Genomic DNA, 15,913 nt, shown 5'->3' with positions numbered 1-15,913 from the left:
CTTTTCACTGGAAACACCCGAGGGCAGCAGCTACCACATAATATAAAAGTGTACGACGCGTTTTTCTGCCTGCTTTTATGGCTAATCTGAGGACGTAAAGTAAGGATTTTGGTACGGTTTTTACTAATACATAGGCTGATTCACGAGGAAGGTTTGTGTATGTTATTTATTCTCTATTGTAATAACGAGTTTGTGATGTATGTATTGTTATATATTCATATTTAATTAGCGTTTGGAGTGACATCTCACAGTAACGATTGGAGCTACCACGCCACCAAGAGAAAAGGCTATATTTAATGGGAAACTAGTAAATTTACAGCCGACTTAACTGCAGAGAGCAACGAAGCTTGACCAGACTCTGTATATATATTCTAATGCCCCCTCCTCACGTACTGCCTAATATCGTAGAGACACGATTTTCACTCATAGCCTGATTCACGAGGAAGATTTGTGTATATCTGGACATATTGTCGTCGGGTCGTAGATACTTAGTGCTACATGTGTCCCCTTTATATTTCACACGAATATTACAAGCTATACCCTCACATATTTTCTTAAAGTCTTCTAATGCACCGTCTTCAATGGATATCTCATTCCCGACTATAATTTTCCTATTTACAGCGTATTGTAACGCGAACTGATTTGTATTGTTATTACAACGGCCTATGTGACCTACATTTAGTGCCAAACTTATTAAACAATCGAAAAACCAGTTCTTTCCACTATTTGGAGGTCCAATTACACATAAAGTATTGAGTTTTTTTACTTTTACAAAATATGTCATCATTTCTACAGTATAGCCCTTCTTTATTGAACCATGAAACAAAATTTGTCAATAAATCCGTTGCTTTATCACTGTCATTTTCACATTGGAAAAGAAGTAACCTATTGAGCCATGAAATAGAATCACCAAGAGTATAATAATAATCCCACACAGTGTTACATGTTGCATAAAACACATTTGTTTCTGATGAGGAACACAGTAAAGTTTCAATACCTTTCAAATCCAAATCATTTACTGTCTTTTTGTACAACTCTAAACCCACGTCAAAAAACCTTCTAAATTTAGGATCAATTACATTTAAAAAATAACCATGAGATATTGGAATAGCATTAGTTATATTTTCCGGCGGAATGCAGTTGTACTGCATCAATAGGGAAAGAATCTTCTTCGCGATACTTGTAGGGTTGCACCCTTTGCCTGTAATGATGAATTGGCGTCGCGAATGAGGTTGTTTACATGTTTCATTAGTGGACTGTTTTTGTTCGATGTTATAAGTAGATCCACTAGCTTCCCTTTCCAATATTGCTTTGTATCCTTCGAGGCAATTTTGCCATCGTATAATTTCAGTTGTATTAGGTAAGCGTTTACTGGTTCCTCTAATCCATATTTGTCCCCGACCTGGCCCTTTTGACACAAAGAAGTATAGAAATACATTGAGCCAGTCGAGGTCAGACATGGCTGCGACTGCTCTTGTTCTTTTACTATACTTTTTGAGGCGTGCGGAAATAAATGGATCAATTCTAAACCTGCATCTGCATCGTCGGGACGAATAGATGCAATCGTGGATGAGGTGGAAGTGGTTTCCGTCCTCTCTCCACATGACAATTTCTCCAGGATACTTAGATGTGAACTCAAGCAATCGTTGATGGAGCTCGTCAGATTCGTCCTTTGTTCGGGTGACAATGATATCACTGTAATACCAACGGCTTGAGACTTCACATAATCTAATAAACTGTCCAAACCATACAAACATTTTGAGGAAGTCATTTCGAATGTTATCAAAAAGTTCAGAATCATGCTGAAGTATTTTGCTGAAAGTCCATCTTCTGGTGCCAGTGATGATTGGATAGTTGTTACCAGGTAAATGAGCTGCCGGAGGGATGGTGGTTTGTTCAAGGCCGCTTCCATCATCGAGTGTATCAATGTGACGACTTCCAGTATGTTCTCCATCATTAAAAGGCTGCAAATAAATTGTGGACAATCATTTCATGATCATCGTCTGAATCGGATACTGCACCTAGAGAACCTCCGTTACGTACACTACGGAACAATGGCGTTTTGGCACATAACGCGCACCAAAAGTTAAATTTCGTTACAAGTGGTGGTGCAAATACACCTTCATATAATTCAGTTGGCATTATCATTAAAGCCAAAGAATCGATATTAAACATTGTACGTATTAATTCTCTAGGTTTAGTTTCCAACATTTTATGCAGACATGGTTCACAAATATTGATCTGTTTGAAATTATCTGTTGGTATATATAATTTGATACGATAATATTCAACATGAACTTTAAATGTGCTAGTAAACCAATTAAATGGTTGCATATCTGCCATAGCTAAATGACATATTATGGACCAGTTCATTGGTCTGTTTAATCTAAATTTCCGTCCAAACACAGTGGCATCAACTACAATTTCACGTAGCATAGGCACATTTACACTACTTTCAAAAATATAATTGTTTGGTAATCTATATTGAGACAATTGATACTTAATTTTCTCATTTCGGAAATGTAATATAATATCTTGTACTATAGTGTTTGGAAGATGCAATTGCAAACAATCTAATGCATTCTCTAAGTGTCCAATCACAATCATTCTACATACATTATATAATGAAGCCATTGTTCCGTAGTGTACTTACAAACAATTCTTCCAATGTACAATCCCTTGACGTAGTCGCAACTGGTTGTATATCAGTCGAAGACATTGTGCAGTACACCGATTTCGTGGCCCTTATATACAAGTCACACCTACTACAGTAGTACAAGTTTATATGCCAACTAGCTCTGCAGATGACGAAGAAATTGAAGAAATGTATGATGAAATAAAAGAAATTATTCAGATAGTGAAGGGAGACGAAAATTTAATAGTCATGGGTGACTGGAATTCGAGTGTAGGAAAAGGGAGAGAAGGAAACGTAGTAGGTGAATATGGATTGGGGCTAAGAAATGAAAGAGGAAGCCGCCTGGTAGAATTTTGCACAGAGCACAACTTAATCATAGCTAACACTTGGTTTAAGAATCATAAAAGAAGGTTGTATACATGGAAGAACCCAGGAGATACTAAAAGGTATCAGATAGATTATATAATGGTAAGACAGAGATTTAGGAACCAGGTTTTAAATTGTAAGACATTTCCAAGGGCAGATGTGGACTCTGACCACAATCTATTGGTTATGACCTGTAGATTAAAACTGAAGAAACTGCAAAAAGGTGGGAATTTAAGGAGATGGGACCTAGATAAACTGAAAGAACCAGAGGTTGTACAGAGTTTCAGGGAGAGCATAAGGGAACAATTGACAGGAATGGGGGAAAGAAATACAGTAGAAGAAGAATGGGTAGCTTTGAGGGATGAAGTAGTGAAGGCAGCAGAGGATCAAGTAGGTAAAAAGACGAGGGCTAGTAGAAATCCTTGGGAAACAGAAGAAATATTGAATTTAATTGATGAAAGGAGAAAATATAAAAATGCAGTAAATGAAGCAGGCAAAAAGGAATACAAACGTCTCAAAAATGAGATCGACAGGAAGTGCAAAATGGCTAAGCAGGGATGGCTAGAGGACAAATGTAAGGATGTAGAGGCTTATCTTACTAGGGGTAAGATAGATACTGCCTACAGGAAAATTAAAGAGACCTTTGGAGAGAAGAGAACCACTTGTATGAACATCAAGAGCTCAGATGGAAACCCAGTTCTAAGCAAAGAATGGAAAGCAAAAGGTGGAAGGAGTATACAGAGGGTCTATACAAGGGCGATGTACTTGAGGACAATATTATGGAAATGGAAGAGGATGTAGATGAAGATGAAATGGGAGATACGATACTGCGTGAAGAGTTTGACAGAGCACTGAAAGACCTGAGACGGAACAAGGCCCCCGGAGTAGACAACATTCCATTGGAACTACTGACGGCCTTGGGAGAGCCAGTCATGACAAAACTCTACCATCTGGTGAGCAAGATGTATGAAACAGGTGAAATACCCTCAGACTTCAAGAAGAATATAATAATTCCAATCCCAAAGAAAGCAGGTGTTGACAGATGTGAGAATTACCGAACAATCAGTTTAATAAGCCACAGCTGCAAAATACTAACACGAATTCTTTACAGACGAATGGAAAAACTAGTAGAAGCCGACCTCGGGGAAGATCAGTTTGGATTCCGTAGAAATACTGGAACACGTGAGGCAATACTGACCTTTCGACTTATCTTAGAAGAAAGATTAAGGAAAGGCAAATCTACGTTTCTAGCATTTGTAGATTTGGAGAAAGCTTTTGACAATGTTGACTGGAATACTCTCTTTCAAATTCTAAAGGTGGCTGGGGTAAAATACAGGGAGCGAAAGGCTATTTACAATTTGTACAGAAACCAGATGGCAATTATAAGAGTCGAGGGACATGAAAGGGAAGCAGTGATTGGGAAGGGAGTAAGACAGGGTTGTAGCCTCTCCCCGATGTTATTCAATCTGTATATTTAGCAAGCAGTAAAGGAAACAAAAGAAAAATTCGGAATAGGTATTAAAATCCATGGAGAAGAAATAAAAACCTTGAGGTTCGCCGATGACATTGTAATTCTGTCAGAGACAGCAAAGGGCTTGGAAGAGCAGTTGAACGGAATGGATGGTGTCTTGAAGGGAGGATATAAGATGAACATCAACAAAAGCAAAACGAGGATAATGGAATGTAGTCGAATTAAGTCGGGTGATGTTGAGGGTATTAGATTAGGAAATGAGACACTGAAAGTAGTAAAGGAGTTTTGCTATTTGGGGAGCAAAATAACTGATGATGGTAGAAGTAGAGAGGATATAAAATGTAGACTGGCAATGGCAAGGAAAGCGTTTCTGAAGAAGAGAAATTTGTTAACATCGAATATAGATTTAAGTGTCAGGAAGTCATTTCTGAAAGTATTTGTATGGAGTGTAGCCATGTATGGAAGTGAAATATGGACGGTAAATAGTTTGGACAAGAAAAGAATTGAAGCTTTCGAAATGTGGTGCTACAGAAGAATGCTGAAGATTAGATGGGTAGATCACATAACTAATGAGGAGGTACTGAATAGGATTGGGGAGAAGAGGAGTTTGTGGCACAACTTGACCAGAAGAAGGGATCGGTTGGTAGGACATGTTCTGAGGCATCAAGGGATCACCAATTTAGTATTGGAGGGCAGCGTGGAGGGTAAAAATCGTAGGGGGGACCAAGAGATGAATACACTAAGCAGATTCAGAAGGATGAAGGTTGCAGTAGGTACTGGGAGATGAAGAAGCTTGCACAGAATAGAGTAGCATGGAGAGCTGCATCAAACCAGTCTCAGGACTGAAGACCACAACAAAAACAACATATACAAGTCGCGGCGGTAATGCCTGCAAAGATAACAGCTTTGCCTGACTTCAACTTTTGGCTGGCGTGGGTGCTTGCCGAGATAGTGTCTGAAAGACAACTATCTTGCAGGGACAGCCATGGCCGCTACGGCGACCTTGGGACCCAGTGACCCGGCGGCCTCGGCCTCGTGCCTCGAAATTGTCATTATCATATTCTTTTTAATATTTGAAGTCACTTTGCATATCTCATGTAAAGTTATCTTGCGAAACAGATGGAATAGTTTTGTCACGGCTAGTTTTACCGTACCGTGACTTTCACAATTCAGAGATTATATCGTTTAATCGACTTGTCTTTCAGGGAAAATGTTGCAGAAGTGTCTGGCCAGTCCAGATGGCTAAGGAAGTAATATGGATTAACCTGGCTAATATGGATTGACCTGACCTGGCAACAACGTTTTCGCTGCTGCCACGAACGAATTACTGTACGATACTCCGCTCTGTAAAATAGGCTGTGTCATTCTGTTTCGGCTCCTCTAGCGACATGGTACGATACTGCAGCGCAAGGATTTCGATTTTTTACAGGACTGCAGACTTTTTCTTGCATCGAAACGAAACATTCATTAGTTAACTTTATTTTGTCGAGGCGATAATTTAAACTTAGCTATCATCGTACACGGTTTGAAATTCTGAAGTTATCGTGGATAAAGTACTAGGTGTGCAAAGCTCGCTCCTTTTACTGTACAGAAAGCAGACTTCTGTTATCAAAGGTCGAAGTACGTGACAGTGAGGCTGTAACTGATAAGAGAGCGAGACACGTCCGTAATCTGCCCACACGTTATTAAATCTGAACACATAGCGGGCAATAAAGGAACCCAAGAAAAAAAATTGGTAAAAAAATTGAAGTTTGGAAAGAACAAAGAAAAGCTTTTAAGGTCTACCAATGGTGTTGTAATTTTGTCTGAGACGGCAAAGAACTTAGATTAGTTGAACCGAATGATTAGTATCTCACAAAGGGGTTACACAAGGACATAAAAAAGTGAAACGAGGATAATGGAATGTACGCAAAGAAGTCATGTGATGCTAAGGGCATTCCCTCCCGGGAAGTGCTCACTCCCCACTCTGTCATCATTGTATTACCGTTGTGAACAGTCTTTTTTCCTATCTGATCCTCTGCTGCCTTCCACTTTACTCCTTTTCCCTGTTTCCGTCAATCGTTGCCTAATGCTCCCTCCGAAATTGTTGTCAATAATCTCTGATTCTTTCAACTTACCCGGGTCCCATCACCTTAACTTCGGATACGTTTCCAATTTCTTCAGTTTTAATTTACAGTTCATTACCAGTAAATTGTGTGGTGAGTCCACATCTGCCCCTGGAAATGTATTACAGGTTAAAATCTTGTTATAAATCTCCGCCTTACTATAATGTTATCAATCCGAAACCTTCCGGTGTCTCCAGGTCTTTTCCACGTATACAACCTTCTTTCACGATTTTTAAACCAGGCGTTAACGATGATTAAAATTATGCTCTGTGCAAAATTTTACCAGGCGGCTTCCTCTTTATAAATGATGACTGACAACCTCAGCTGCCGACAGGTGTTGTTGTTATACCTCGATGTGGACAGCTGAAAATGTGTGCCCCGACCGGGACTCGAACCTGGGATCTCCTGCTTACATGGCAGACGCTCTATCCGTCAGAGCCACCGAGGACGCAGATGAATAGCGCGACTGCAGGGACTTATCCCTTGCACGCTTCCCGTGAGACTCACATTCCCAACTGTCCACAATTCCTCTTTCATTGGTTTCCCCCAGTCCATATTCACGTACTATTTTCCCTTCACTTCCTGTTCCCATTATCGAATTCAAGTCCCCCATCACAACTTAATTATACTCTCACTTAACTATTTTTTGTCTCATTATACATTCTTTCAATCTTTTCATCATCAGCGTACTAGTTGGCTTTTAAACTTGTGCTACCGTAATGTGTGTTGTCTTCGTGTCTACCCTGGCTACGTAATCCGTTCATTATGGTGTTTGTAGTAGCTTATCCACATTCCTATTTTATTTTTCATTATTAGACCTACTTCTGCATTATCTATGTTTGGTTTTCGTTTATAACCGTAGTCACCTGGTGAGAAGATCTGTTCCTCTTGACACCGGACTCGCATTCGGGAGGACGATGATTCAAATCCGCCTCCGACCATCCTGATTTAGGTTTTCGTGGTTTCCCTAAGTCGCTTAAGGAAAATACTGGGTTGGTTCTGCGAAAAGCCTGAGGTTACCATTCATTTTGCCCGCAGGATCGTTAATATACAATATGAACAGCGAGGGGCCCAGCGCACTTTCCTATGGTACACACGAAGTTACTTCTGCACCTTTCGACGACTCTCCGTCCAAGATAACATGCTGTGTCCTCAGATTTCACTTGATAAACCAATTGATCGAACTTTTGAGAATAAGCGTAGCTGCGGAACTGAGTAAAATGCTTTTCGGAAATCGAGAAACATGGCATTTACCTGACAGCCTTGATCCATGGCTCTCAGGATGTCATGTCAAAATGTCAAGTTTGGCTTCACATTATCTATGTTTTCGAAATCCATACTGGTCGGCATGGAGGAGGTCGTTCTGTTGGAGATACCTCGTTATGTTTGAACTCAGAAAGGTTCTACAACGTAAGAGAACATTTGAAAACAGAGTTAAGCATTTCCTCTTTTGCTTTAGTGTTCTCAGCTTCAGTCCCTGTCTCATCCATGTGTAACTGTACACATTTTGATTTTGGTGCCACCAAGAGCCTTTACATATGACCAGAGGTTCATTGGATTTCGTGAAAGATAATTTGACAGTATTCTTATACAATGGTCATTGAAGGATTCACTCATTGCTCTCTTGAATGTCAAACAGGTTTTATTCATCATCCCCCTGTCTATAGCCCGATGCTTTGGTTTATATCTGTTATGCAGTAGTCTCTATGTTTTTTATTAGTTTTCTTTACAGTGACAATAAACCATGCGGGATCTCTCGCATTATGAACTGTTCTATTGAGTACTTATCTAGCCAGTGCATGGTCAACTGTTCTTTTAACTTGAGTCATATTTCCGCTACATACTCCTCTCCAGTGCTAAAAGTTTCAAGTTTTTCATTGAGGTATGACACTATTATTTCTGTGTAGTTTGCTGAAGATGTTTGTTGCCATTAGATCTAATATATATATGCATCATGGGTGGCGTTCTGAACTAGGATAACCTCGGGTGAACGGGGCACTGGCTGAATAGGGACTATTTTAGAATATACGAGGTGCATTCAAGTTCTCCGGACTGGAAAGAGATAGAAACATGCGCATTGTTTTAAAATGAGGCCACGTTCATTGTCAATACGTCCCAGAGATGGCAGCGCCGTACGGCAGATGGAATTTTACCGCCAGCGGCGAGAATGAGAACTGTTTTAAATCCTTAAAATGGCGACGTTTTCCTTACTTGAGCAGCGTGCAATCATTCGTTTTCCGAATTTGCGTGGTGTGAAACCAATTGAAATTCATCGACAGTTGAAGGAGACATGTGGTGATGGAGTTATGGATGTGTCGAAAGTGCGTTCGTGGGTGCGACAGTTTAATGAAGGCAGAACATCGTGTGACAACAAACCGAAACAACCTCGGGCTCGCACAAGCCGGTCTGACGACATGATCGACAAAGTGGAGAGAATTGTTTTGGGGGATCGCCGAATGATTGTTGAACAGATCGCCTCCAGAGTTGGCATTTCTGTGGGTTCTGTGCACACAATCCTGCATGACGACCTGAAAATGCGAAAAGTGTCATCCAGGTGGGTGCCACGAATGCTGACGGACGACCACATGGCTGCCCGTGTGGCATGTTGCCAAGCAATGTTGACGCGCAACGACACCATGAATGGGACTTTCTTTTCGTCGGTTGTGACAATGGATGAGACGGGATGCCATTTTTCAATCCAGAAACAAAGCGCCAGTCAGCTCAGTGGAAGCACACAGATTCACCGCCACCAAAAAAATTTCGGGTAACCGCCAGTGCTGAAAAAACGATGGTGTCCATTTTCTGGGACAGCGAGGGCGTAATCCTTACCCATTGCGTTCCTAAGGGCACTACGGTAACAGGTGCATCCTACGAAAATGTTTTGAAGAACAAATTCCTTCCTGCACTGCAACAATATAACGTCCGGGAAGGGCTGCGCGTGTGCTGTTTCACCAAGACAACGCACCCGCACATCGAGCTAACGTTACGCAACAGTTTCTTCGTGATAACAACTTTGAAGTGATTCCTCATGCTCCCTACTCACCTGACCTGGCTCCTAGTGACTTTTGGCTTTTTCCAACAATGAAAGACACTCTCCGTGGCCGCACATTCACCAGCCGTGCTGCTATTGCCTCAGCGATTTTCCAGTGGTCAAAACAGACTCCTAAAGAAGCCTTCGCCGCTGCCATGGAATCATGGCGTCAGCGTTGTGAAAAATGTGTACGTCTGCAGGGCGATTACGTCGAGAAGTAACGCCAGTTTCATCGATTTCGGGTGAGTAGTTAATTATAAAAAAAAGTCGGAGGCCTTAGAACTTGAATGCACCTCGTAGATTCGCCGATAGAAAGGAACTGCATATAAGAAGATGTTGCCATCTCCAGATTATTGCCTGTAATTGACGTATCAGAGTTGTAATGCCGTGTTCTGAATTTCTCACAACAAATACCAGTTGTTGAAGGTAAGAGGAACAGAAACTTTTGATTTCTAATACTTTGTTTATTTAAATTTAGTATAATTAGTAAACCTTTACTCCGATTATGTATTCGTACCTGCTAGATTTTAAATCGGAGATCTGAAATCAGGTTATAGTATTTCTCTTGTTCATGCGAACTAGACGAAAAACACTACTTCTTGGGAGAATAGGGACACTTAATTAAGGCTGAATAGATACAACCCATTTTGCTGATTCTCTCGCGGATGGGCAATGAAAACGGTGGTTTGACTGAAGATGATATGCACAAAGGCATTACAGTACTGCATTCCGCTGAGGGAGGAGGATAAGTCATGCTGTAAAACTATTTGGCGTGCTTCGCTCATGTCTTCCCCGTCGTTTAGAAAGTGGTAATGATGATCACCTGAAGCGGACAAACTATGCTTATCGTCGAAAACGAAAAGCAATTAGTACAACGGATGCTTAGGTGTTGGATGTGCGTGCGCATTGGATTCTGACGTTGTAAGAATAGCCGCTTTTTTCTTCTCAGGGAAAACTGGAATCGTACATAAGTTTTCGAAACATCAAATAGGAGGAATTGATTGGCTTCAGGAAGGCTGACGGTCTCTGTTCGTATCTTTGCGAGGACCTTAATAACAATGACGTTCAGTAATAGTTTACTTTCTTGGGTAAAACCATGGAAGAAATCAATTTGTTTGATAGACCGGAATTGATTTATAACTGTGATGAATCAAATTCAAAAATATTTGCAGCGAAATGTTGCAAAGCTGTCTATTCGCAGACAAGTGTAGAGAGGGGTTAAGTTGTTACCATTCGTGCTTGCACAAATGCTGTAGAAACGTTTTTCAACCAATGGCAATATTTAAAGGCAAAAAGTTTCATTCTGAATTACCTGATGGTTTTCCTAATGGTTCGTTGTTAACAATGACAAGACTCAGGTTGAATAAATGAAGATGCCTTTTTGAAGTAGTTGCATCATTTTCCGATCTCATGAAGCCTCCTTTTTCTGGATGGGCACACTTCCCATAATAGTTAGAGTTTTGTGAGGAAAATGACGGGCACATGAATTGTTCACCTAGCCATAGAACTCACCGACTTCAGTCATATTATTTTCGTGAGAAAAAACCAGTGGGGAAGGGAAATTAATACGTTATTTTTTTGGAAAAATATTCAAAGCACTGGTTGAAAGCAGCGACGGCCGCTATTGCAGAGACGGAATTCAGATCAACTGGGCTTTGTCTGTTCAGTGTAAATGTTCTCTTTGAACATGATTTTCTTACTGGTTGCACGACAACAGAGGAAGCTGATGAACATATTGCTATGCCCCTAGTCCTGTCCCTACAACATCAAAAACAGGCACCGAAAACCAGGCAGAATCTTCATCATCTTCGTTACCTTTCCATGATCTTCTTCCATCTCTGAAGACACAAATGGACCACAGTCCATCAAGAAGGAAGCAACAAGCAGTTCTCTTAACGTCTCCTGTAAATATCGCTGAAGAAAGAAGTACTGAAGAACGGAAACGGAAGGTGGAGAAAAAAGAGGGAAAAGGCTGCACCCAGAATCATCATCCTCAGAATCAGAGAGAGAAGATACAGTGTGTGGATTCTTTTATGTAAAATATACTGACCCTGTATAATCAAAATTGGGAGACTGGTTTCAGTGCCAAGGAAGGTGAACGAGGGGTGCCATGTAAACGTGTAGATGCACAGGGAAAGAAAAAATATGTTTGTCGTAGACTTGTAACGTAAAAAGTGGCATTCAGAAGTACGAAAGTTGTCCTGTGACACTAGCGTACCTCCTTAATAAATATGTACAGTATATGAGAAATGAAGAAGGAGAAATGTTATTGTAACACGGTCCCGACTCTCCCAAGTGACTGTTCCGATACATCCTCACTAGCAAGGGTAAATAGGGACATGTGGTACCTAAATGCTATCTTTAATGCATTTCCTATGTATTTGATTGCAAAAGCAGTATGCCCCGAGTTGTTCTTTAAATGTCGAGGTAAAGAATGAACTAGAAACTATACAGTTTTTACTTACGATAAAACCAGTATTTTAAATTTTTATTTTTGTTCCGATTCACCCGAGGTTGCCATGTCTACTGGAGGTAGTTTTTAGGGAAGGCATTTAGTAACGTTTGACATAATATCTTGTCACGCCCGCCACTAACAAAACTTTAACTATTCCGTTTGATTGTTTGATGATTAAAGTCTTCTCTAGTGGTGACAGTATCGTTAGGGAACTTGCGTATAAACCAAATGAGGTTTTGTCTAAAGTTTTCGGTTACACCAGGAAGAGAATCTGGTGGTCGATAGAAGGACACTATTATAATTTTTTACCCATGCTTAATACTAGGTCTTGCCCAAAAACAGCCTCACATACAGCTTCAGTTTCTATGTAGGTTGATTTGAAATCCTTGTCTGATGCAACTAATACACCACCTCCATTTCCCATTTCCATATCCTTTCTGTATACGCTTAAATTTTCCCCAAATATGTAACTACTATCAACTTACGGTTTTAACCAGATTTCCATGCCTAATATTATGTGAGCCTGAGTATTGTTTAGGAACGCTTCGAATACTGGCGCATTGTTCCGAATGCTTTGTCAGTTAAAACTAGCATTTTGATACTCGCATGTGCGGGAGGCATTTCTTTGGATCTTACACCAGTACTCCTGTGTTTCCGACAGCTATCGTTATCTAGATTGTATGCAAAATCACGTAATAAAACAAACCCTTATGTGCACCCCACACCCAGTCAGCTATTTGGGCAGCTGCCTCTGGTGTGTAGTAACTGACCTATTTAGAGGGACAATTCTCATGCGTAAGTCGCAACTCTAGGTCACAGCTTAGCTTGTCACAGAACCGTCGGAGTCTCTGGTTCAGGCCTTTCACTCGAATAAAAATCAGGGGGCCACGAACAGTTCTGGAACTGTGCTGCAGATTGCGAGCTTCGTTGAAACTCCATGAGCAAGGCTGGTACACTCAATTCCCTCCGCTAGTCGCTGGGACGATCCACGTATGACCTCGGAGCCCAGACGACAGGCATCGTTTGTTCCAACGTGCCCTACAGTCTGTAGTTGCTTGTATCCTTTACCCTCAATGGCTGCCAGAATAGCCTTTTCATCGTGCTAAATGAGGCCTCCAGGCATTACACGCTGAATGTACCTGGTGTTGCTTCTCATCCCTTACTACCATTTTCGCAAGGGATACCTTTATACGCTCTCTGTTCGAACTGCTGGCGATTAATAGACCTCCTCTTGACACAGGACAAAGCAGGTTTTCCGAAAATACGCGAATCGAGTCCCACTGACCCAGTTTCAGTTTCAGTGAAAGACAGCACATCTATCTTGTTTGTTAGAGGGATCGGTATAGCACCGTAAGTCATCCTTGGTACAGGACGCCTAGACCCAACACTGACACGCATACCACAGTCAAGTGGGCGGGTAATGATGGGGCTTGGATTTCCTGTAAGAGAGACAGGGGCCACAGGAGAGCAGAGTACTTGCGGTACCTTTTGCCACCTCTTGTACACAACTCACTGTAATTGTTAGTCGCTTCGTCTTAGGAAGCAAGCTGTTCCAACAAATGACCACGGGAAAGCACAGGTGCTAATAACATCTAAGGCACACAGCTCAGAATCCCAGCGAGTGGGTATGCGGGGATCAGGGACACGGTCCATTCCGTCGCCCTCTTTCTGCCCCGCGGCTGTCTTTGATCAGTGGTATTGTCCGTCCGAAAAACGTTGCACTACCGGTAGACTTCATTGTTAATCATACTGTGACGTGTTTCATTGTTCGCTGTTACATTAAAGATATTTTTAGAATGGCGCATACTGTACTGTTTTAGAATATGTCACGACCTATAGGAGCATTCCTGTCACACGCGTTCTTCTCAGCTGTGGACTTTCATAGACGGTTGTAAAATGCTAACATAAATTACCTGTAGAATATTGAAAAGGCCGAGAGTATCTGAACTGGTTAAAGATCAGTTTGGATTCCGGAGAAACATAGAAACGCGTGAGGCAATACTGACCCTATGACTATCTTGGAGCATAAGTTGAAGACAATCAAACCCACATTCACGTCGTTCGTAGAATTAGGAAATGCTGTTGATAATGTGGACTGGAATACACTCTTTAAAATTTCAAAGTTAGTGGTGATGATATGTAGCAAGCGAAAGTAAATTTACAAGCTGTGCAGATTGTTCAAATGGCTCTAAGCACTATGGGACTTAACATCTGAGGTCATCAGTCCCCTAGACTTAGAACTACTTAAACCTAACTAACCTAAGGACATCACACACATCCATGCCCAAGGCAGGATTCGAACCTGCGACCGTAGCAGTCGCGCGGTTACGGACTGAAGCGCCTAGAACCGCTCGGCCACAGCGGCTGGCAGGTGTGCAGATATGCAGGACATGAAAGAGATGCATAGTTCAGAAGTGAGACGGGATTGTAGAGTCCCATTTTATTCAGTCTGTATATCGAGCAAACAGTAAACTAAATCAAGGAGAATTTGAAAAAATAATTAATGTTCAGAGAAAATAGGAACTGCAGTGCTTCCCGACTATGTAATTTTCTCAGATACAACGTATGGCTTGGAAGATTGGTTGAACGGGACAGATAGTATCTTTAAAAGAGGTTATACAAGAACATTAACAAGAGCAAAACAAGGAAAATGGAGTGCAGCCAAATTAAATCAGGCGGTGTTGAAGATATAAGATTAGGAAATAAAATCAAAAGAAATGTCGAAGTTTCGGAATTTGGGCAGAAAAGAGGATATAAAATGGAAAGATTCTGAAAAAATAAGTTTTAAGTGTTAGGAATTTTCCAAAAAGGTTTATTTGTAGTGTAGCTTTATATGGAAATGAGATGTGAACCCTAAGCAGTGCAGACAATATGATAACAGAAGCATTTTCATTTTTGTTCCTACAGAACAGATAAATAATGAATAAATACTGAATCTTATCAGTGAGAAATGAAATTTATAGTACAATTGACTAAAACATGTGATAGCTCGCTAAGACCCATCCTGAGACATTAAAGGATGTAGGGGGGGCGGGGGGGAGTGTGGGCGGTAAAAGTTGTACAGGGGTGCTATGTCTTCACTACAGTAAACAGATTCCACGGGAGGTAGGTGCTGCAGTTTTGGAGAGATGAAGTGATTTACTCAGGATAGATTAGCATAGAGAGCTCCATCAAGTGACAGTAGTTGCAAAAATTACTCAGCATGTTACCATTTACTGTTTAATTTCTCAGGTATTTCAGTGAGTTATCCGTTAATCGATCTCTCAACACAATTTCTGGTTGACCGTGTAAGCAATCCAATATAGACTCTAGAAATGCGGATTTGGCCGCCAGATTTCCGCTCTCATAATCGATTTTCATTTCATGTAAACTCTGTTCTGTAATTCAGTCAACTGTAATTGTACTATTTGCTCTTTAAATCTGTGGTTAATCTACGCGAAGTAATTTTTTGTGGAGGGGGAAAAAAGGAGAGATATTGGACCGATCGGGAAGTTATCATTTCTTTTATTCAATTGCAGAGAAGCATACTTTATGTCTATTAGATTGAAATCTGACGACACATTCGCAGAATCAGCAAAATGCAACTACTTGGCATGAACCGTTTACCCTGCATAGCAGGCTACTTAATAAACCACTATACCCAGCCATTTCGTAGCAAAAACAGTGGCAGGTGATAAAAAAAAAAGCTAATTCTGCTCACATAAATAGTTATGTGACTTAACTCACTCGGTATTTTCTTAGCCATTCCAGGTCCTCAAAACGTTGCGAGTACAGTCGAGTTCCGTTAGTGACCGTTTCACACTTTTTTTCCCTTATACGCATGATGTTGATTGATGTAATAAGACAGTTT

This window comes from Schistocerca nitens, chromosome 2 (assembly GCF_023898315.1).
Source record: "Schistocerca nitens isolate TAMUIC-IGC-003100 chromosome 2, iqSchNite1.1, whole genome shotgun sequence".
In the NCBI taxonomy this organism is placed as follows: Eukaryota; Metazoa; Arthropoda; class Insecta; order Orthoptera; family Acrididae; genus Schistocerca; species Schistocerca nitens.
Note: the sequence above shows the minus strand (reverse complement) of the source record.